The sequence below is a fragment of the Salvelinus alpinus genome, chromosome 6, assembly GCF_045679555.1.
Source record: "Salvelinus alpinus chromosome 6, SLU_Salpinus.1, whole genome shotgun sequence".
NCBI classification, from domain to species: domain Eukaryota; kingdom Metazoa; phylum Chordata; class Actinopteri; order Salmoniformes; family Salmonidae; genus Salvelinus; species Salvelinus alpinus.
The window spans coordinates 24,812,472-24,834,824 of NC_092091.1; the positions used below are offsets into that span (position 1 = coordinate 24,812,472).

General features: G+C 41.7%; 1 long non-coding RNA gene across 5 annotated transcripts in view; it reads left to right on the forward strand.

Moving 5' to 3' along the window:
- LOC139578435 (uncharacterized) overlaps window positions 1-21,624 on the forward strand; it is a 147,317-nt gene extending 125,693 nt beyond the window's left edge. For all 5 annotated transcript variants that reach the window (XR_011675548.1, XR_011675550.1, XR_011675549.1 and 2 more), the window contains 3 exons: window positions 14,154-14,245; window positions 18,199-18,283; window positions 21,235-21,624. This is a non-coding gene — a long non-coding RNA (uncharacterized lncRNA). The remainder of the gene's footprint in view (window positions 1-14,153; window positions 14,246-18,198; window positions 18,284-21,234) is intronic.
- Window positions 21,625-22,353: the final 729 nt, after the last annotated feature.

Sequence of the window (22,353 nt, forward strand, 5' to 3'; positions counted from 1 at the left end):
CTGCCCTCTGCCCCTACCCCTTCAACGAGACTAAACAAAAACTTTGACCGGTTGCCTACTAGTAAAGTAAAATATGTTTTAATCTTGATGGGCAACATTGTCATTGTGTGATGGGAAATAAGGCTGAGCAGACTTGGAAAGCTTCAGGGACATTCTGTCTGTCAGGCTTCTGGTCTTTACTACCACATGTATAGTAGGCCTACCGCAGTCTGTCAGGCAACAGGTGATAACGGACTGCTACATGATAGGCTGAGTACATTCTAATCTGAATAACGGCGCACGTTATTGGTTAGGCTATTATTGTGCGGAAACAAAGTTCACCCATGCGCAACAATAGTGGCGGGGCAAGTGTTTCTGCTTTTCCACATCTATTGGTCAGTCCACCCATGCCTAGAACAATATATGCTTTGATGCAGCGGTGCAGCCAGCAGGGGTGTGCAGTACGATGCAGATCAAGCTCGAGCTTTATGGAACACTGGCATAGCCTGGGAAACAAATGAGGCGAGAAGCTCAGCGTGGGGTGGGGAGCAGGATGCGTGTTTCAGGCAGCTTTTAATAGTTGTGCTGCTGTGTTGATGCTAACCAAAAACACATCCACTGTGACATGCTTTTCAAACCTGATAAATAACATTGCGAAAGACCATGCATGAATAAAACTTAGGCCTAGAACAAGTTGTAAAAAGTTATTTGTTCATGTTTCATTATATACTAGATGCTTTTTTAAAAGTTGGTTGTAGTGTTGTGGTAGCTGGATCGAATCCCCGAGCTGACAAGGTAAAACAGTTTTGTTCTGCCCCTGAACAAGGCAGTTAACCCACTGTTCCCAGGTAGGCCGTTATTGTAAATAAGAATGTTCTTCACTGACTTGCCTAGTTAAATAAAGGTTTAATAATAATAATAATAGCGTAGTTTCATTATAAGCATACTCATTTAAAAGTATCACTCTTCCATTTAGCCCCTTTTACGCACAGATTTATGCACAGGTTTAGCCTATAGCAAGCATCAGTTGGTGACAAATATTACAGTATATATATGTAACCTGTTAATGTCTATAGACCTACATCTTGGCACCATGGAACGTCAGAGACCCTGAGGGTCTGAATGCTGCATCTGACTCACAGCGTTCACTAGGCTTTCTAGGCTAAACACGTAATATAATGGGCCTACCAACTAATGCAATATGAATATAAATTAATTAATGTCTTACAAATCATCCAATTAAAAAACGTACGTTCTAGATTGTTGTGTTTCCGTAAAAGTGTGATTTTTATTCCAAGTCGTTCTAAAATCATACATGTGACATTGTAGGACTATATCTTTCACGTTCTACGTTGTTTTGGGGTAAATCGTCAGCAGACGAAACTGGAGCTTCTCTGTCATTTCCCAGTAGTGGCAATGGCCATGATGACTGTCACTATCCACTATCCAACCCTCTGTTGACAGCAATGCACTGACTTCCCCAACAGCAGAACTCATTGTTCACTTCATTCCTTCACAATTTCAGTCTTCATGCACCCCATATTGATCAAGGACCACATTATAAGCATCTGGGTAACACATTTCGAGATTTAAGAAAAAATAAATACATTAGAATATAAAAATAAAATATGTATTATCTTTAGATAGTTCAGTCATTCAATGTGAGCATATAGACCTGTATCTATAGGGAATACCAGTTTGAACTTTGAAACGGTAGCCCCAATGAAAAGTGTAACCTTATCCAACTTTATCAATATGTTTATCCCTGTGGCTGATCGAGAGTGTGCGTGGAAATAAATCTAGGACAGCAGCTCGTTCGCAAGCGGCTGACTTTCTGTATGCTTTAGAACAAAGTGTTTACAAAAGTTTGTCTGAGTACTGAAAGGGCACTACAAAGGCCCTTTATAGACATGCGACATGATGCCCGAGTCATTTGAATGGAAGAACTACTCGGCTTGAGCGCCTGGGTTTGTTGACAGAAGAACGTAAAATGATCACATATCTAAAATACAGATGAAAAAGCTCACATATTTTGCCTGTAGGACAATCAAAATGAGAATATATATGAATAGCCGAATAAATCTTTAAGAAGCCTATTCAGGAATATGAGAGACATCAAATAGGCCTGCTCTGACATGAAAAATAAAGATTTTGGGGCTTAATAATAAACACGCAGAATTATTCCTCCAAAATGTTTCTCCCAAATGTGTGAAATGCTGAGTGTATGACACAAACGAACCAACATCCTCTACAAAGTCAAATAATGATAAAAGCAGAGAGACTGAAACATGTAATGAGTTCACTCTTAATCATTGATCATTAAAAATGGTGGTGTTAAATATACTCAATTACACGCATGACTTCCCTCAAACAGTAAATTATATCCTCCAACTACTTGTCTATTCTATCTCTCCCGCCAGAACTGGAAAGTCGATTATGTTGCATCCATACGTTTCTATGGATTGCGTCACCCTAATTAATACTCAAGAGTGGTCCGTGGCTCACAGTTTTTGAATGGTCCCTCTCCTGTCGCTCTGACAGAAACAGTTCTCGAATGGAAAAGTGGGTCCTTGAAAAAAAAAGAAGTCTCTAGAGACCATCCAATGCATCTGTGACTGATAATAACGCATGACTCAGATGCGACAGGGATCTGTCTGCACGGGGTAAACAATGCCCTGGCTGGGGCTGACTCACTTTTGGGAAATATTATTCATATATTGGTCAAAATGTATTTTTTCGTTTCTAAAACGTGTACTGTTGCGACCACACATGTTTTTTTAAAACTCATAAGACGGTGAATAATGATAATAATCTATGAATTATTTTGTTATAAAAGTTTACACTATCTATATTGGATTATGAGAGCTGCACCTGTGGCAGCGTTTAATAAATATGGGGCAATGAATTACATGGGGTTGGAACTTGGAAGTATGCTGTTCTGGGCGCTACTCGGTCACTGCATTTGATTATAAATAAGAAGAGTTCACACGCTGATCGAGTGACTAAGGGGAACAAGCGAACCATTTTAATCAGGTGGCTATCTTGCTATCGCTGAGATCAGAGCTCTGTCACTCACGAGCTCGTCATTGTGTCCCCCGCTGCGAAATGACATCTCCCTCAGAAAAGCGAATAGTAGCTGGATGAGATTTCAGTGTCTGTGCGTTATAAGCCCATCTATTAGCATAACGCAATGAAACGAGTTCTGTAGCCTACCTACCACAAGTAAAAACCAACTGTTTGCTACAAGATACATTTTTCATTAGGCTATCACAGAGTGAGAGAGAGGGGGGGAGGGGGGGAGACCCTGCCTTGTTAATTGGGCCACAGCCTGGGTCGAATCCAGGCTGTATCACAACCTGCCGTGATTGGGAGTCCCATAGGGCGGCACACAATTGTCCCAGCGTCGTCCGGGTTTGGCCGGTGTAGGCCGTTATTGTAAATAAGAATTTGTTCTTAACTGACTTGCCTAGTTAAATAAAATAAAAAAATTAAACTTCCATAGCAGGCTGGCCTCAAAGAGCAGACATAACTTAGTATATGTAAAGTTGTATCCCTCCAGCAAACGTATGATATGTTCTGCTTGGTATAGTTACATAATACAAACGCTTACTTAAGCCAAAAATTAAAGGAGATAGGTATAATGCAAACATCTAGCTCGAATCACATAATTTTAGCTTATTAGGAACTTTGCAACTACTTCTACTTTTTAGCTACTTTGCAACTACTTAGCATGTTAGCTAACCCTTCCCTTAACTCTACATTTAACCCCCAACCAAGTGCTTAATTTGTAATTTGGGTGGTGCTTTATAATAAAGCATTGCATGCATATAATCGCTTTTGTGCTTGCAAAGAGCAGTAGAGTAGAGGCGCTTACAGAAGTTGTACACATGAAGATTTTTTCTTTTTTAAGCCTAGGGTCAAGGAAAAAAACTGGCCTTTTATAAACGCATTTCATGCAATTCCACATCATTTTAGATGTCTGGAGACATTACAATCGTTTTCAATACCGCACAAATTATTGAAATGACAGGCTACTTTGACACTGACAAACTGAGAATCTGAGATCAATAAAAAAACACATTTGTCGTAGACCTAGGTGTCTGGAGACAGTGTACAATATGAGGAGGAAATTATACTCATAATAAACCTTTCCAGCTTCACTGACTCACCCAATGATGCTCAGCTCACTCACCAGCGATGGCAGATGCGCTCCTGCCAATGCGCTCTCTTGTTTTTAAAATGTATTTTCTTTAACATTTATTTAACTAGGCAAGTCAGTTAAACTTTGTAAAACAATGCTGTTCCCTCAGTAGGACTATTTTGAAGTTGATAGCATATTTGGTAGCCTACAGAGAAATTACTATTCTATTTTCAGCAAAATCCATTTGCTTTCCAACATGTGTTTTCCACAATTGTATTGGAAATATTGTGAAAGGCCTGTTTTGCCTGCATGCTGTTCACTGACGACTTGCCGCACGTTTCCAACAGTATGCACACAGTCCACAGCTAGGCATTTATACAATGTTTAACAAGCTATTGATCCACTGTGGCTAAATTATAGGCCTACTCCTGTTGTAGTATTTTTTATTATTTCATTTATTTCTGAACAGACAGCAGTAATTCTATAACTTTGAGAAATGTATTTAAATGTATCAAGTGTGCTGCGGAACTTCCAGTACCCTTCCTACCGCTATAAGGAAACACATGATGAAGTGCAACACTGCAAAGATTAAAGTCTGGAAGTTGTCTATCGGAGCAGAGAGAGATCATAGAAAGCGAATCTCATTCTTGTTCCGCGAGAGAAACAGGAATGGCCACGCGTTGGTCTTAACAGACTACAATGTTGCCAAACCATAAAACCGGGCCGGCCGAACACGACCAATTCTTAGAATATCAGGCACGTTTTCACATTACGTGTTTAGGGGGCCGGATAATTACAGAAGAGGCAACTTGTTGATTGAACTTAACTCTGATTTTATTATATTTTTTACATTGCAAACAGTGAAAATAGTTTTTCATGCCAAGAGAGGTACTGGATCCTGACAAATGGGTTCCGGAAAGAAACAGAAAACATGTAGAGGAGCCGGATTCTGTTCTGCAGGATCCAGCTCAAATCAAGCACTGCTTAACCTTAACCCGCAACCCAGTGTCTCCCAAACTCGTCTTCGGGACCCCAAGGGGCGCACGTTTAGTTGTTTTGCCCTAACACTACACAGCTGATTGAAAGCTTGATGATTAGTTGATTATCTTAATCAGTTGTGTAGTGAGAGGGCAAAAAACAAAACGTGCACCCCTTGGGGTCCCGAGGACCGAGTTTGAGAAACCCTGCCCTAACCCCAAATGTAGGCCACACGTATTTAAAATTGTAAGATATCATACAAATTATGTAACATATCATATGAAATGGATGATGGACAGTCATAAATTAATACGTACCAGACGAAACATAACATTTCATATTAATTGGAGGGAGACACATTTACCTTTACTATGTTAAGTTGACTCCCGGGTCAAGGTTGTCAATGTCCATAGTTGTAGGCCTAGAAGTAAACAGTAATGCCCTCTATTTCCATGGCTCATTGCTCAACTCATGAAACGTAATGGCCATATGAAGCAAGGCCACAAAGATGGCATGGTGTCAGACCAAGTTATGACTTCAAGAGGAGATGAAGATCCGGGACAGCTGGACCACTCTTATTGATTTTGTGACAGCTTGTGTCATTTAACGTTTTGCCCGATGATAAGCGGGACATTAACCCATGAGCACCTTCTACTGCGCGTGCATCCAATCACAATCAGAACATCACTCCATCACACAGTCGCCCCGGGTGAGTGCACTCAAGGCTTGTAGCTCAGATGTTAATATAATCGATCCTTGAGGTAATGAAGTGTACATTAAAGTATCTAGCTGGAACGACGTTTTCGCAGTCTACTTAGCTTTATTTGGTCGTGCATTGCGCTGAAAAATGCGTTAGCGCTCGCCAAGTGACCATTCATGTAAAACGCAAAACATTCCTGTCCACAAGGACATTCTGAGACAGGGAAAATTAATAAGAAAAGGATCAATTGATCAAATCATTACTGACAGGGAATGGAAAAGAAAACATTTGAAAATTGCAGTTATTGATTAATCGTCTTTTTGATTAGGACTATCTGTGTCAGCTTTCACTGACACAGATAGGAGACTCATTTTACTCAATGCTCTAGTTGTCAGGACTTCTGATTGTCTTGAACTCTAGGCCAGTGTAAGAAGCAGCTCAAAGGATGACCCTTAGGCGATTATGTAGCCTTCCATGGGATAAATTGAATGAATAAATTGAAAAGTTGAAAAACGAATTGATCCCAACCCTCTTTGTCCATAAGTATCACATAAGTGTATAAAGTCAACATAAGTAACTGTTGTGAAATTGTGGTTTAATAAGAGAATGATGTCGATGTTCTTTCAGATGAGTGTGATTATACAAATCAGTATTTGTAAATTCCCCTTTTGATAGTCCAGTTTTTGAAGCAGTATGAGCGAAAGTTTGCTCGGAATATTGGACAGGAACAATCACTAAACACAAAGATTAGGGGGACTCGGATATTGTTTTATTCAGACTAATTTTATTCACATTTATAGACAATACAAATGGAAAGATAGCAATGAAATTCAATAACAGTCATGCGTATATGGGGAGGAGGGCAGAGTGGGATTTGACCACATTAACACCACAAGAAATAGCACAAAAACATAGCCTACTCCTCCAAAACAACAACAACAACAACAAAACCAACCACAGCCATAGTTACATAAACAAATGCTAATTTTGTAAATAATAAACTAGCATTATATCAATATAATTATCGATTACATTACACAGTTGAAGAAATCCAACCTAAATGCTAAATAAATCACAATAGGTACCCTGTAAAAAGGACATTCAGAGAAAATAAGGAAATGCAACTTTTTTGCCCAGTAGATTATGGAGAGAAGATTTGGTCCCACTTGTTTCAGTAGGCTAAGTAGGATAAAGCTTGGAGTGCCTCGTCACCGTGGAAACTGCCAGAACAATTCAGTTGAAGTTTGAGGAGGTCAGCTTGCAGGGTCATCAGCTCCAGCCTGCCTGTGCAAACTTCTGTTGGGCTGGGGACTTTTTAGTGGGCGTGTTAGCCTGGGCCTAGCCCTGGGTGGTAAGCAATTCTAAGTCTGATATAAATTTTTTGAGTCAGTTCGCAGCCTAGGCTCTCCAGGTGGCCTGTAAAATCGATTTTAACCCTGTGACCCTGTCTAGCAGAGACATGGTTGACAACCTGAGTAAGAATTTAGTTGGCACTGACAGATCTCCACAGATTTCAGTAAGGGGTGGGAGGGGAGGGGCAGGGGAGGTTATGGGTGTGCTAGAAGTGCTCATTAAAAGTTTTCAGCAGTTAGGAGAGAGTTGGTGTGTGTGTGTGTGTAGCACAGAGCTGCTGTTCTATTTAATCAGCTTAGGGTTGTGTCAGTTTGTTGCGTTACATGTCACTGGAGTTCACTGATCTATACAGAAGATTGACAGTTTTTTTGAGATGTTTGATTGAGAGCCATTTGCCAATAGATTGTTGTAAAGTTATCAGGGTGTTCATGCAGTTCTGAAAGTCCCCATTTGCCCTCTTCACTTGAACAAGAAAAAATAAATATACCCCACAAATAAATTATATATATATATATATATATATATATACATATATGTGTACAGTACCAGTCAAAAGTTTGGACACACCTACTCATTCAAGGGTTTTTCTTTATTTTTACTATTTTCTACCTTGTAGAATAATAGTGAAGAAATTAAAACTATGAAATAGCACAAATGGAATCATGTAGTAACCAAAAAAGTAAAACAAATCAAAATATATTTTATATTTGAGATTCTTCAAAGTAGCCACCCTTTGCCTTGATGACAGCTTTGGACACTCTTGGCATTCTCTCAGCCAGCTTCAACTGGAATTATTTTTAACAGTCTTGTAGGAGTTCCCACATATGATGAGCACTTATTGGCTGCTTTTCCTTCACTCTGTGGTCCAACTCATCCCAAACCATCTCAATTAGGTTGATGTCGGGTGATTGTGGAGGCCAGGTCATCTGATGCAGCATTCCATCCCTCTCCTTCTTGGTCAAATAGCCCTTACACAACCTGGAGGTGTGTTGGGTCATTGTCCTGTTGAAAAACAAATGATAGTCCCACTAAGCACAAACCAGACGGGATGGCGTATCACTGCAGAATGCTGTGGTAGCCATGCTGGTTAAGTGTGCCTTGAATTCTAAATAAATCCCAGACAGTGTCACCAGCAAAGCACCCCCACACCATCACACCTCCTCTTCTATGCTTCACAGTGGGAACCACACATGCGGAGATAATCTGTTCACCTACTCTGCGTTTCACAAAGACACGGCGGTTGAAACCAAAAATCTCAAATTTGGACTCATCAGACCAAAGGACCGATTTCTACCGGTCTAATGTCCATGGCTCGTGTTTCTTGGCACGAGCAAGTCTCTTCTTCTTATTGGTGTCCTTTAGTAGTGGTTTCTTTGCTGCAATTCAACCATGAAGGCCTGATTCACGCAGTTTCATCTGAACAGTTAATGTTGAGATGTCTGTTACTTGAACTCTGTGAAGCATTTGTTTGGGCTGCAATTTCTGAGGCTGGTAACTCTAATGAACTTATCCTCTGCAGCAGAGGTAACTCTGGGTCTTTCTTTCCTGTGGCGGTCCTCAAGAGAGCCAGTTTCATCATATCGCTTGATGGTTTTTGCGACAGCACTTAAAGAAACTTTCAAAGTTCTTGAAATTTTCCACATCGACTGACTTATGTCTTAAAGAAATGATGGACTGTCGTTTCTCTTTGCTTATTTGAGCTGTTCTTGCCATAATATGGACTTGGTCTTTTACCAAAGAGGGGTTGGGTTAAATGCAGTAGACACATTTCAGTTGAAGGCATTCAGTTGTACAACTGACTAGTCCCTTGACTAGGTATCCCCCTTTTAATTTTTTTAAATTTCACCTTTATTTAACCAGGTAGGCCAATTGAGAACAAGTTCTCATTTACAACTGCGACCTGGCCAAGATAAAGCAAAGCAGTGCGACAAAAACAGCAACACAGAGTTACACATAAATAAACATACATTTAATAACACAATAGCACAATAACACAATAACACAACAATTCTGTATACCCCCTACCTTGTCACAACACAACTGATTGGCTCAAACGCATTAAGAAGGAAAGAAATTCCACAAATGAACTTTTAAGAAGGCACACCTGTTAATTGAAAGGCATTCCAGGTGACTACCTCATGAAGCTGGTTGAGAGAATGCCAAGAGTGTGCAAAATCAAATCAAATGTATTTATATAGCCCTTCTTACATCAGCTGATATATCAAAGTGCTGTACAGAAACCCAGCCTAAAACCCCAAACAGCAAGCAATGCAGGTGTAGAAGCCCGGTGGCTAGGAAAAACTCCAGAGAAAGGCCAAAACCTAGGAAGAAACTTAGAGAGGAACCAGGCTATGAGGGGTGGCCAGTCCTCTTCTCGCTGTGCCGGGTGGAGATTATAACAGAACATGGCCAAGATGTTCAAATGTTTATAAATGACCAGCATGGTCAAATAATAGTAATCACAGTGAACAGGTCAGGGTTCCATAGTCGCAGGAAGAACAGTTGAAACTAGAACAGCAGCACGGCCAGGTGGACTGGGGACAACAAGGAGTCATCATGCCAGGTAGTCCTGAGGCATGGTCCGAGGGCTCAGGTCCTCCGAGAGAGAGAAAGAGAGAATTAGAGAGGGCATACTTAAATTCACACAGGACACCGGATAAGACAGAATAAATACTCCAGATATAACAGACTGACCCTAGCCCCTGACACATAAACTACTGCAGCATAAATACTGGAGGCTGAGACAGGAGGGGTCAGGAGACACTGTGGCCCCATCCGATGATACCCCCAGACAGGGCCAAACAGGCAGGATTTAACCCCACCCACTTTGCCAAAGCACAGCCACCACACCACTAGAGGGATATCTTCAACCACCAACTTACCATCCTGAGACAAGGCCGAGTATAGCCCACAAAGATCTCCGCCAAGGCACAATCCAAGGGGGGGGCGCCAACCCAGACAGGAATACCACGTCAGTGACGCACCCCTCCTAGGGACGGCATGGAAGAGCACCAGTAAGCCAGTGACTCAGCCCCTGTAATAGGGTTAGAGGCAGAGAATCCCAGGGGAGAGAGGGGAACCGGCCAGGCAGAGACACCAAGGGCAGTTCGTTGCTCCAGAGCCTTTCCGTTCACCTTCACACTCCTGGGCCAGACTACACTCAATCATATGACCCACTGAAGAGATGAGTCTTCAATAAAGACTTAAAGGTTGAGACCGAGTCTGCGTCTCTCACATGGGTAGGCAGACCATTCCATAAAAATGGAGCTCTATAGGAGAAAGCCCTGCCTCCAGCTGTTTGCTTAGAAATTCTAGGGACAATTAGGAGGCCTGCGTCTTGTGACCATAGCGTACGTGTAGGTATGTACGGCAGGACCAAATCGGAAAGATAGGTAGGAGCAAGCCCATGTAATGCTTTGTAGGTTAGCAGTAAAATCTTGAAATCAGCCCTTGCCTTAACAGGAAGCCAGTGTAGGGAGGCTTGCACTGGAGTAATATGATCAAATTTGTTGTTTCTAGTCAGGATTCTAGCAGCCGTATTTAGCACTAACTGAAGTTTATTTAGTGCTTTATCCGGGTAGCCGGAAAGTAGAGAATTGCAGTAGTCTAACCTAGAAGTGACAAAAGCATGGATACATTTTTCTGCATCATTTTTGGATAGAAAATGTCTGATTTTTGCAATGTTCCGTTAATGGAAAAAAGCTGTCCTTGAAACAGTCTTGATATGTTCGTCAAAAGAGAGATCAGGGTCCAGAGCAAAGCTGTCATCAAGGCAAAGGGTGGCTACTTTAAAGAATCTCAAATATAAAATATATTTTGATTTGTTTAACACTTTTTTGCTTACTACATGATTCCATGTGTTATTTCATAGTTTTGATGTCTTCACTATTATTCTAGAAAATAGAAAAAATAAAGAAAAACCCTTGAATGATTAGGTGTGTCCAAACTTTGACAGGTACTGTATATTGTTGTCATATTGAGTTGTGTATTAAATCAATGACATTAATAAATATGTCTATATTTGGTGATGAACTTAACTGATTGAGTGTACATAAGTTAGTAAAATACCAATATCTAACCTTCGAAATACTAATGTTTTTAGAATGGTCATGTATGCTTCCGACTTTGAAACCATTGATTTTCCATGAAATAGTTTTGTTTGGTTACACGTCTTCCCATGTGGATTGGGGATATGGTTTCCTCCCTCAGAGGGTACTGGTGCTCATTGCCCTGCAAATAAGTGTCAACTTGTTCAGTGATTTTGAAATTGTCATGACGAGTCCCACAGGAGCATGTGTGAATAAAGGACAGCTCTTCACAGCCTATTTCTGCTGTCTCATTGGTCCTGGATATGCCCCATGGCATCCCAAATGATGCCATTTGTCACATGTTTAACAGATTGATACTCCCTAGACTCTAGGGTGGTGTGTGTGGGGGGGGGGGGGGTGATAGAGAGATAGGCTCTGAGGGAGGACACTAGTCTAAGTGCCTGAGGATGCTATTGTGATTGATTGTATTTGATTGTTTGAGTGGGACCTTCATGATGCTTCTGAGAGCTGGTATCATCCCAACAGTTTTCCTCTTCCAGTAGGGAAGAGAGTGTATCCCTATAACTGGAAAAACACTCGCTCGGTTATTTGGAAGAGATGATACTCATGGAGTGTTTCACTATTATTTTCAAACTGAATGGATTCAGCAACAGTATCCTACATTTGAACTCAGTCCAGAGGGAGAACCTCTCTTACTTTAGCCTCTTGTCTAATCAATCACCCAGAAAAGAGGCCTGAGTCATGTGTTCCTATGCAAATGTTTCTGTAAACACCGAAGGGTAAGCTAACCTTACATTCTCTGTGTCTTATAACTCCATCCTGATGGAAAACCTGTCATTCCCTCTCTCCTCTCACATTCAGATACCAATACCAACATGGCCACATCATTCATGTCTTCTGCAATTACACAATGGTTTGTCATTAAGATATGTAATGCCTATCATAATCTCAGCCACATTTAGATGCTGTTTGTCGTAATGTTTCAGTATTTGTTTGTTAAAATGTGAAAAATTGATTTTACACCTCCTTGTTGATGTGTGGTTGGGGAAGGACATGCGAGTCTGCGTCAGAGACTAACAGTGTAAGTGCCAGGTACACTTGTAGAGGCTTCATGAAAAGTGTTTGTGGCAGCAGCAGTAATATATTTCTGATTACCTTTTGGATATATTGGTAACACACAATTGTGTGCCTGTGTGAGTATGCGCACACGTGCTTGTGTGTGATTTAATGAGGGATTTTTTGGGCAAGTTGGCGTTACTCACCAGTGTCATGGAAGTTTTGTTTCAAAAGTGCTGGTGCTGGAAAAAGAGGGATTTCGGCCCATCAGCAGTGTGTGAGGTCAGCATTGCCGAGACAACAAAAGAGAGCTCCAAATACGTGGCGTTTGCAGCATTATGGGGGCCCAGTCTGGGCTGAACATAGCCGCTCTTTTCACTGGGACAAACATTCTAGCGTACAGCTATCTAGAGCGCTGTCACAGAGTGCAGTGCACACACACAACAGGATTTCTGCTTTTCAACCATGTTTATTCATCATATCCTCCACACTCATTTACTTAGGCTTTATCTATCTAAGGAGAATATCTGGGAGGAATGTTAATGATAAAGAATTTGTTTTTGGATAAAGTTATGGTCAATTAGCTGACACTTCCATAGCATCCAAAGCAACACACAATATCAGTAAAGCCTATGCGTATGTATGAAAAATTTGATATTGTGTGGGTAAATGATATACAAACAGTGATCACATGGCTCAAACTTTGAAAATACAATACAAATGTTCATGTTCAGAGCTGTGACATCCTGAAAATAAGCCTTTTGATTCGCCCCCTCCTGTGTTCCAACTGTAACAGAATAAATGTATAATCAAAGTAGACACACACCTCTGTTTATTTAATGCTTTGGTTAGGACACTGTAAAGCCACCTGCAGTTCTCCTTGAAAATTAGAATTACATGTTGGCACAAAAACAACTAGCATGCTGTCTGAACCAGAGGCACTCAAAAAAATACAATCGCTATGCATTCTGGGAAATCTACATTTAACAAAGGCTATCATAATTCAGCATATAATTTCAATCCTTGTTGGTCTCGAGCTAATAGTACTTTAAACAATTCGGTATATCTCTAAACATGTTTGCAATGGAAAGGAATAGTCGACATTGCAATGAGGATCTTCTTCTTCATCCCTGGCAGTATCACTATTACAAAGTTTAACCCTACTTGAACCTGTTTATTTAAATTTTTGATAAAGTTCCTCTGAGCGACTCCAAGTTGAGTGAGCAGTCTGGGCTTCAGAGACACTGCCAAGCCGAAGAACACAACTGGGTCTGGCTGGCATGGGCCATGGGCAGGCCCTGAAGGCAGGATATTGTAGAGGACAGACAGACCACACGGATCCCCAACAAGTCCTCTTTATGATGGGGAAGAATTATGATGGCGATGCCTCGCAGTGGAGCCTTCAGATCAGTCTGTAGTGGGGTTATAGGAGCAAGATGCCTACAGTAACATACCATCACACAGCAGACCCCATTCATTACATGCCCATGTGTATTAAAATACTGGAAGAACGTGAGGCAGCTGCAGAATGTAGTCCAACACAAGGCCACTCTTTCTTTTCTGCTCCCTACTGTCTGTCTTGGTACAGGCCTGTCTGTCTCTGGTACCCTCTGTGTGATTATACAAGCTCGCCCCAAAAAACTTTCTACAGAGATTTGTTTTCGAGGTTTGAGGGGGGGCAACAATAGTTTCCTTTGGACTAGATAAAGAGGGACTTCATGTTCAAATGGCAACCCTAAAGTGATTAGTTTGTGTACAGCACCACTGCCTGAAAAATATAATTACTCAATCTAGATGCTCCCAGATACACAAAGCATGGTGTTCTAAATACATGTGGGTACACATAGTAAGCCAGACTTGTTTTTTTGTTTTGTTTTGTTGTGTTTTATTTTGCTAGAGAAAAGGTGAGAGGACCCTGCTGACATCCATATGACCGTATGACCAAGACGAGACCTGTCTGTCCAGGAGACAGAGACCACACCAGATATGGTAAGTTTGGGACTGAAGAGAATAGACAGCTCTTAAATGTCGTCCATTGCTACACATTGGTACACCTTATTGCTCACAGCTACTATTACCATTACTCTTCCCCTCTGAAAAACAAAGTGTTCTTGGGCCAGTAACCGAAAGGTTGCTTGTTCGAATACCCAAGCCGACAAGGGGAAAAACCTGTCGATGTGCCCTTATATATATATATTTTTTTTTTTTTTTTTTATTTAACCTTAATTTAACTAAGCAAGTCAGTTAAGAACAAATTCTTATTTACAATGACGGCCTACCCTTGCCAAACCCGGGCGATACTGGGCCAATTGTGCACCGCCCTATGGGACTCCCAATCACGGCCGGATGTGATACAGCCTGGAATTGAACCAGGGACTGTAGTGACACCTCTTGCACTGTGCCTTTAACCGCTGTGCGATCCTAAGCAAGGGAATTAACCCTAATTTGCTGGAGCGTCGCCGTACAGCTCTGGCTGACCCTGTAAACAACACATTTCACTGCACCTTCCAGTGGTTGTGACAACAAAACATCCTCCCAAAAATATTCCCATTACCTCTGAGAAGCCTTGCCATGCTTGTTTTTCCTGGTTGGTTGCTTTCTACAATACCTTGAGAGGGTGGCAGGCCCAACAATCACTATTCCAAATTGTGTGTGGCACAAAGAATATGAACTCAGTCATTGGAAGACTGCCATCGGATGGTCTTTAGAACAGCTGAGTGGAAATTACTCAGAGACTGGAGAAAGACTACTATTCAACTCACACATCTGACCCCAATCCACATCCATTCCATCATTTTAAGATTACTCTACATTATTTCACTTTTTAGTGTCTTCAACCCTGGTGTCCATTCTTTTCTTGTGCACCGGCCTTGGATTTCCCTCAAGAATAAACCAGTACAACGCATCATGGAACCTCTGAGTTCCTACACCCACCCTGCTCTCTTTGCGAATATAAAGAAAAACATAGTGTACATTCCTGAACCCTATTCTGCTGGTGAGGTTTCATAGAGGGACCCTTCCCAGTTCTCAGTTCCTTAATGTCACCAGGTATTGTGCAAGCATTCCCTCACCCCTACTACTGTCACACACCAGTCTGACGTGCCGAAAGAAAGCCGCATTGGCCCTTGTGGAATGTGCAATGTGGCATGTCCCTGTGAACTATTTCCTGCTTTGTCGTAAGAGTAATGTGCGGTGGAAACACAGTTTCCTTTTTTCACAGCTCCTCTGTGGCGCAGTGTTGGTTCTCTGCTGCAGCTAGCCTCTGCTCAGGAACAATGACATTCTTTGAGTTTAAGGCCCTTAAAAGATGCCTATTTCAAGTCAGCAACCCAATGTTGCTGTGTGTCACCAAGCACGTTAACTGTGAAGCACTTGCCTTCTCCAGTCATTCAGTATGATGGGGCAGCAGGGGCAGAGTGCTTCCAATACTAGGTGATTTACAATAAAGCACAGTGGAATTTCACCCTATCTGAAATGGAAATAATGAATATCTTATTAGGATGGTTATTTCAGAACAAGTCACAATTTTAATATACATGATTCTAATTTCAAAACCTTGGTCACAAAGAGTAAGACCCCATTTAGACCCAATGTAAAATGAATGAAAGCATCTTCAGGGACAGAGTGGAATTGGGAGGGTACTGGAGATACTCATGGTTATACTGTACTTTCATTGGCAAAATCTTGTCTATTTATGTTAGTTAAGGACACTAGCTGGAGACGTGTAACTCTTGGGAACCTTCAGGTCTTGACATTGTCACGACAGCCTATTAGATTGTTATGAGGGTATGAAGATGGCTTTAGGAAGGCGGTTTCCAGAGCAGGATTTGTTACTTTTGCTAATTTCCATTGTTAAATATGTAGGTAATACAATTGAGTATTTGAGTTTCATATTTGCTTTGCTTAACGGTTGTTGAAATCCAAAAAGAGTGAAGCCCCACTGGGATGCTTGGTTTTATTGGCCAAACTCAGGAGGGGTTAGTCTAGACTCATTACGCTCACACACATGGCGCTTTGTCCACTTGTCATGTTTAAAGATACATTTGTCTCTGCTCACACATCCCATTGTCTTTCAATTATTAATTCAATAATACATGTACTTTGGATTGTACTATAGTATTGAAAAAGGACTGACCCTTCAACTCATTTCTAATACTGTAACCTGCAGTCCTTGTAGGGCGGCGGGTAAACTGGTAAACAAAAGGTTGCTGGTTCGAATCCCAGAGCCGACTAGGTGGAAATTATGTCGATGTGCCCTTGAACAAGGCACTTAACCCTAATTGCTCCTGTAAGTTGCCCTGGATAAGAGTTTCTGCTAAATTACTAAAATGTATAAGGACAAATCATAGAGATGAAAACTGTGATGTGTAGGAATTGTCAATGTTGTTGTGCAGGAATGCAATGATCTGGGATCTTTGTTGACATCAAAACAAAGTTGTTCTGTGTACCTTGATACTTAGTATGGGACCACATCTGCCTGTCCCAGGGCAGCCATCACTCAGGTCAGAGAGGAGAAGCAGGACTTCTAAGGGGGGAGAGTGGTGTAGGAGAGGCCAACTCCATCTGTCGAGAGTTTGTTCCAGCCGTGCGCCTGGCCGAACTGACGGGATTTGAGCCCACATGTTTGGGGTTGGGGTTGTGGGGACAGAGCAGAGGGGGTAGAGGGGCACTCTGGCTTCCTCCCACAGCCCCCAGCATGGTGCTACTGGAGGCAGCTGGCTGGAGGAGTGGCCCGGGCTCCAGGCCTTTGTTGATGAGAGGATGGAGGAGTGGGGGAATACTGGGAACCTGCAGGGAAGGAAGCACTAATACTCCTCCTCCTTCTCTTCTAACAACAGCAGGGTGGAAAAGTCTATCCTCTGCTGTTATATGATGTACTTAATCTTGCAGTGAGACTGGTTCCTCCTCTCTTACTTTAACATTTAACACAAAACACCTACATTAGTGCTGAGCAATTTTTGTTGTTGTTGTGGTTATTAAATAACTAATCGACCGACGTCTGTTCAATTACTTGAATTCCATTTGGTTAGGTTTTTTTGTGAGCCCAACTCACCTTTTAAATAATATCATTCATTTTAGAATTAAAGTCAAGAACTATGTGGGACGCTGGGCTGAAGGGAGTTGTAGTTTTCATTAAGCAAATATTCAACCTAGTTCAGCGTGGTAATTAACTACAATGACCATAATCCATTGAGCCGGACGGATACACTTTTACGCCTGCTACGGGTTAGATACACACAGACCGCATGAGAGAAGAATGTACACAACACAACGACGAGAAAGATAGAGATTGACAGTATGCCTGATATACTTTGAAGAACTAGTCAAATTATTTTGTCAGACAGCTCTGCAGCATACAGTACTTAGGCAGGCTAGCCTAGCTTAATAGAATGACAAAAGACAGTACAGGATGGGGAGCACAGAGATAACATTAGATGGCCTGGCTGGCTGGCTGCTACTGCCTGAGCAGAGATGAGATGATGGCTTTAAGGAATACAACATAACAAAGTCATACAATAAAAACTAAGTTATTTACACAACTTAAATATTTTATTATTTCATAGTAATTTCCTATTTTCTATTGATGTCTTCCCTACCTGACAGAGACAATGTAATATTTTAAATGTTTTGGCAATTGAATGTTCACTATTTTGGACTTTGAAATTTCCATTAAAAAGCTCTAAAATCAATTGAAAAAATTATTGAACCCAAAATCGAAAACTGTGATTATTTTAAATAATTGAACCAAAAACGGACCGACCTCAAAAAGCAGTAATCGCTCAGCACTAACCCACATATCCAAGATTTTTTGTTAAGCATTATAATTTTCTTAAGCTTTATAATGTGCAGCCAAGGAGTTTCATCTAAAGTCTGAAATGTTTTTTTTTTTAAATGGCAATGACATCTCTAGTTCTGATTTTCTCCTGTTTTTTCCCCCTTAGTTTTACCTGCCATGGTTGTGATAATTGGATTTTCTGGACACCTGTATGAGTGCAGTATATCCAGCGGATTATAACCAGGGAGAGGGTGAGTCAACTCTAATTATTGTCATGTCAAGCAATACAAATGGCCAGCCATCCCCCAACCCCTTCTCTCTAGCATGGTAGCCTAGTTACTGCTGTCCCTCACATCCACCTCATATCAACAGAACTGGTTTACTGTCTCAGAACACCCAAGCTAAGGAAAGGTAGGCTAGAGGAGGCCTTCAAGGGTGGAGTTTCTCTCTGTTTCACACGAGCTGAAGTTGCCACTGTTTCCTCAGAAAGAGTCGAGATTAAAAAAAAAGAAAAGTTGTTTCTACGCTATACAAACCATAAACATAAACTCACTCTAGTCTCCTAACGAACAACTCTAAACATAGATAAGAAAAAACAATTCTGGGAAATAAGTAGAGAACATACTGTGTCCTACTTCCGCCCACTCTGTGCTGGGCCAAAGCAGGAGTAGATAGTGAGGGGGGATGTGGGGACAGGAGAGGAGAATGGGAGTGGTGGGGTGTACTCTGCTCGCGGTCCCACAGTTAAACCCGAGGAGGGAGCTGTGACTGAGACTGAGTGGGGAAAAGGGATGAACAGACAGGACTTGTCCACAGACAGTCAAAGGGAGAGCTGGAGCTCTTTAACCATGGGAGGGGAGCAGGACAGGGACGGATGGACTCACAAGATGTCCAGAAGGGCCGGGCCAGGTAATTTATAAGGCCTTGCTTTCTCTTCAGGGTAGGCTACCCGGCCGGCCAGGCCCAGCCAGCAGGAACTTCCCATGGCCACCTCCACTCTGCTCCGAGGGACTGAGAATACGTAATGAGTTGCAGGGCTCCACATTTACCACGGCTGATCAGCTGAGAACAATGAACTCGCAGGCACACAATAGTGACTAGAGAGCCTCAAGGCATTGTCTCTGTATTTTTAGAGGGGGGAGAAAACGAGAGAGCCAGAGAAAGAGGAGAATGGAGGGGAGAAAAGTGAACAAGACTGTAGTTTTGTAATGCTTTGTTCTATTTGTTTAGAGGGAAAGAAGCAATACTTTGTTTGTATACTTATTGTTACTATTGTCAATACTTTGGCATCCATGTGGCCATTTATGTCCATAGGCAGCACATGCCATTGGTTTATGTTAAATAGGTTGGGGATAATGCTGAGGCTTTGGGTTTAGTGTTGAAGCACTTCAACTGCATCTAATGTCATGATATCTATCATATTTTTATAGCGTTCTTCAAATGGTAAAAACGTATTTGCACTATTAGTGATTTCCTCTTGTAATTATAGCCTAGCTATTTGCCTACATCGGCCTGCTGTGTGCAGTGAGACCTACCTACCTCCCCTTACAGAGGAATAGTGAATGAGGGTTGCTCTGGCAGCTAGTGACAATGTCATTTAAAGCCAGCCTACAGCCACCGATTACCATCTACATATTTATGGAGACTATGAGCATTATATGGTACCATTTAAATTAACAACCCCTTTTTCACTGACTGAATACTTTGTAATCTTGACTATGCAATTAGTTTAGAATGGCTACGAGATCAACTTCATTAGCATTTTTTGTACTGAAGGTACCGGCTTGGGCCAAATGTTCGTTCTAGGGAGGAAAGCATATCTCTTTGGAAAAGCTATCCTAAATTAGTTTCTGTATCAGTTAAAGACTATTTCCTCTCTGCCCTAAACTTGGGCATGATAGAAGAACCCCTGGAATATTTATGGGGGGAAAAATAAATCCACAAAGACAATTTTGCCCTTTGGTTACATGTTCTGCCTTCCCTTCTTGTGTTTTTCCAATTACTTAATGCTATTTAAATATAGCAGAGCCGACATATGCAGTTCACTGTAGTGGGGAATGAAATAAGTCACGCTTTAATTGTATTGCATCAATTAAAATAGAAGCCCATCACAGTAAGCTAGCTGTAATAAAATGATAAAATGGACAATTAGGAAAAATCAAGGCCCTTAATTTTCTAAACACACTCTAGAGAGTGTCTTTAAGCCAGCCAGATTTGACTATATGTTGAGCAGTATTCCCCTCAGTGAGGACCGCTGAAGTGCTGTGAATTACAGTTGAACTGTTTGGTATGTTGTACAGTAACATATAGTACTACAAACTGTAGTGCCACTTCATAAAATATTATTCATCCAATTGTCTGCTTGGCAAGCTTTTATATACATTTTATTTAGGCCAACTCATATATTGACTGGGAGAATAAACCATGCAGTAGAATATGTGTGTTAAAGTCAGCCTTTGCAGACGGGCCTGGATTGTAGACACAACCAGAGTCTGTAAATCAGTAATTTCCTCATCTTTGCAGGAAGGATTTGGCTGGTTGGTGTTTGTGGTCCCAGGTCGACCGGTCAGGCAAAGAGATAACACCAATAACGTTTGCCTGCCAGGAGTACTTGCGAACCGAGTGCAAACCGATTTTACATGTAGAATCACTCAAAAATGTTGGCAATCATAAGTCAACAGCACACTGAGCGATAGGCAGACCAACATGAGATCCACATTCGCTGCGAAAGAGGCTCTCAGATTCCCAATCAGTGTTTGCCTTGGGAGACGAGTGATTACTCACACACCTAGGAGCCCCGGCCTCTTTCTGCCCCCCCGGGCTCCCCCCACCTCACCCCGCCCTGCCCCGTGCCACGCATGATCTGTGGGTGAGGCAGCATGTAGCGTGGTGTGGTGTGTGACGATACGCCGTCTGCTGGTGGGCCAAACCCACTGCTTGCTCTCCCTGTCAACCAATCAATATTTTTGATGTAACACATTTCATACAAAGCGAGGGCTTTACACATATCATTAAAAGTACATCTGAAAGGCGTTATGGTAACCATAAAAAAACATTAAGTTACACAGGGTAAAATACAAGGACAGGCAATTAATCCCTTTTATCCAGCTAAATGAGTATTGTATATTGCTATTACTTGGAAGGCAGCAAAACCTCAACCAGGAAATGGTGTTGTATACCTGTATTTTGTATTTCTTTCCAGGTGTCCTTCTGATGTTCTTGATGCACATCCAAGGGTACTCGTCCGTTGATGGGTGATGGAGATGAGGTTCCTTCTGCTATAACCCTGGCCTCCAAGAACAGCTTCAAAGACAGGACCTAAGGAGAGATCAGTCACGCAAAACACATCTACACACCACTGCTTCTGCTGCAAATGTGAGGGCATGATCTGTCTCTGTGAAGACAATACAATATGCACCTTGTGAAATTCTCAGAACATGGTTCATTTTGAAACTGTTACAACTGAAACAACAGAACCTTTTACCAATAGAGGTTACGCTGCTTATGATATGAACTGTATCGTCCACTGATATATTGGATTTCATGATGTTACATATCTTCAATCTGTGATCAAATTAAATCAATGAAATCATGGTGTGCTATGTCTTCGGTAGAAACACACTGAGTTTTCAAAACATTAATAATATTGAGCTGCACCCTTTTGCACTGAGAACACCCTTAGTTCATTGGGGCATTGGACTCTACAAGGTGTCGAAAGCATTCACAAGCATGGCCAATGTTGACTACAATGCTTCCCACAGTTCTGTCATGTTGGCTGTATGTCCTTTGGGTGGTGGACCATTCTTGATACACACAGGAAACTGTTGAGTGTGAAAAACCCAGCAGCGTTGCAGTTCTTGACACAAACCGGTGTGCCTGGCACCTACTACCATACCCTGTTCTAAGGCACTCCAATGTTTTGTCTTGCCCATTCACCCTCTGAATGGCACACATACCTAATCCATGTCTCAGTTGTCTGGGAAAGAGAGGGAAATCCTTCTTTAGCCTGTCTCCTCCCCTTCATCTACAGAGATTGAAGGGGATTTAACAAGTGACATCAATAAGGGATCATAGCTTTCACCTGGATTCACCTGGTAAGTCTATGTCATGGAAAGAGCAGGTGTTCATAATGTTTTGTACACTCAGTGTATGTTGTGCATTACAATATTTGGACATTTGGGGTAGGGTTTTCAAATCCAAGCCAGGGGAAGGTAACTGCAGGTTTTTGTTCAAGCACTCCATGACAGGAGTTGTACACCCCTAGATTAAAGTTATAGGAGATGCAGAAGCCAGAACATGGTGACAGAGAATACCCCCACAC